Source organism: Nicotiana tabacum, chromosome 18 (assembly GCF_000715075.1).
Source record: "Nicotiana tabacum cultivar K326 chromosome 18, ASM71507v2, whole genome shotgun sequence".
Taxonomy (NCBI): Eukaryota; Viridiplantae; Streptophyta; class Magnoliopsida; order Solanales; family Solanaceae; genus Nicotiana; species Nicotiana tabacum.
Genome location: NC_134097.1, coordinates 32,481,097 through 32,483,596, shown reverse-complemented (window position 1 = coordinate 32,483,596; position 2,500 = coordinate 32,481,097). Strand labels below are relative to the sequence as shown.

At 42.2% G+C, this 2,500-nt stretch overlaps 1 pseudogene; it reads left to right on the top strand.

The window, feature by feature from the left end:
* Nucleotides 1-1,843: 1,843 nt before the first annotated feature.
* The window catches only part of LOC142173180 (18S ribosomal RNA), an 814-nt pseudogene continuing 157 nt past the window's right edge, over nucleotides 1,844-2,500 (top strand).

Here is a 2,500-nt window from a genome sequence, read left to right as displayed (position 1 = left end):
ACTGCATCTTTGATGTAGTGCTAGTACATCTAAGACTTCTTAATTGGCTAGTTGTAAATAGCCCCAGGGCTATGGAACAAAGGATTATCTCGGACCTAGACCGAGGTATTAACGGTGATTTTCTAATCTCATAGAACAGAATGTGATACGATGAGATAGAATGCAATAGAAGCAAAGACAGGGAACGGGTTACCTACTCTTAACGATCAAAGCGAGCCCCTTTATTCTGAATTCTTTAATTCAGAATCAATCAAATCTCCCCAAGTAGTATTTGAATCTATGACCAATCAGTTAACAGCCGACCGCTCTACCACTGAGCTACTGAGGAACAATAGGAGATTCAATCTCATAGAGTTCAATTCCCGTTCCCAACCCATGACCAATATGAGATCGAAGCTTCCTTTGTAACTCCCGAAACTTCTTCGTAGTAGCTCCCTTACATGCCTCATTTCAGAGGGAACCTCAAAGTGGCTCTGTTTCATTATATTCCATCCATATCCCAATTCCATTCATTTAATATCCCTTTGGTGTCATTGACATAACAGATGTCGTTTCTAGTCTATCTCTTTCTATTTCTTTTCTATATATGAAAAGTTCAAAAATCATCATATAATAATTCAAAAATTGCAATAGAAAAGAAATAAGGGAGATTTGGGATGATTTTTCAATCTTTTCTACTAGGTGATCTAGTATCCTTATGCATGAAGATAATCAATTTGGTCGTTGTGGTCGGACTCTATTATGGATTTCTGACCACATTCTCCATAGGGCCTTCTTATCTCTTCCTTCTCCGAGCTCTGGTTATGGAAGAAGGAACCGAGAAGAAGGTATTAGCAACAACTGGTTTTATTACGGGACAGCTCATGATGTTCATATCGATCTATTATGCGCCTCTACATCTAGCATTGGGTAGACCTCATATAATAACTGTCCTAGCTCAACCATATCTTTTGTTTCATTTCTTCTGGAACAATCACAAACACTTTTTTGATTATGGATCTACTACCAAAAATTCAATGCGTAATCTCAGCATTCAATGTGTATTCCTGAATAATCTCATTTTTCAATTATTCAATCATTTTATTTTACCAAGTTCAATGTTAGCAAGATTAGTTTCTTGGATGATGTTGGGAACGGTTTCCGAGAATTGAGCGACTATTTCCTCTATCTATTTTGCTATTCCGCATAGCGGAGACTTTCTAGTAGAAATACTTCGTTCAGTGAGAACCCAATATTCAAGACTTGGCAAGATTGGCTTCTACATGCAGAAAGACCTTGGATGAACAAGTCAAAACTTCTCTTTTTGGCTATACCTCTTGTAAATCAAAACACAAGTTTAGGGTACCCTAACGGTGGGCAACATGGAGATTCAATCATCTTTCTCTCTTTCTAGCTTTTTATCATCTTGGTGTCGAGATATTTATCTGCAGGATCTCCTCTACAGCATCGTCATCGCAGTAGAGTTTAACCACCAAGTTCGGGATGGATTGGTATGGTTCCTCTATGCCTAGGACACCAGAATATCGAACCATGAACGAAAAAAGGCAAGAGAGAAAAACACATTAGCTAGTGATTGTGAGGCCACAATTCTTGACTAGAGGGGACACCAAAGGCCTCTGCCCTTCCATCCCTTGGATATATAGAGAGGGAGGGCAGAGCTTTTGGTTTTTTCATGTTGTCAAAGAGTTGAACAATGGTTTTTTCGTGTTGTCAAAGATTTGAACAATAAAAATAAATGGCGAGTGCCTGATCAAATTGATCAGGTCATGTAGGAACAAGGTTCAAGTCTACCGGTCTATTAGGATGCCTCAGCTATAAGTAATGCAACTATTAATCTCATGGAGAGTTTGATCCTGGCTCAAGATGAACGCTGGCGGCATCTTAACACATGCAAGTCAGACGGGAAGTGGTGTTTCCAGTGGCGGATGGGTGAGTAACACATAAGAACCTGCCCTTGGGAAGGGAACAACAACTGGAAACGGCTGCTAATACCCTGTAGGCTGAGGAGCAAATCCGCCCGAGGAGGGGCTCACGTCTGATTAGCTAGTTGGTGAGGCAATAGCTTACCAAGGCAATGATCAGTAGCTGGTCCGAGAGGATGATCAGCCACACTGGGACTGAGACACGGCCCAGACTCCTACGGGAGGCAGTAGTGGGGAATTTTCTGCAATGGGCGAAAGCCTGACGGAGCAATGCCGTGTGGAGGTAGAAGGCCCACGAGTCGTGAACTTCTTTTCCCAGAGAAGAAGCAATGATGGTATCTGGGGAATAAGCATCGGCTAACTCTGAGCCAACAGTCGCGATAATATAGAGGATGCAAGCGTTATCCGGAATGATTGGGCGTAAAGCGTCTGTAGGTGGCCTTTTAAGTCCACCGTCAAATCCCGGAGCTCAACCCTGTATAGGAGGTGGAAAATACCAAGCTGGAGTACAGTAGGGGCAGAGGGAATTTCCGGTGGAGCGGTGAAATGCATAGAGATCGGAAAGAACACCAATGGCG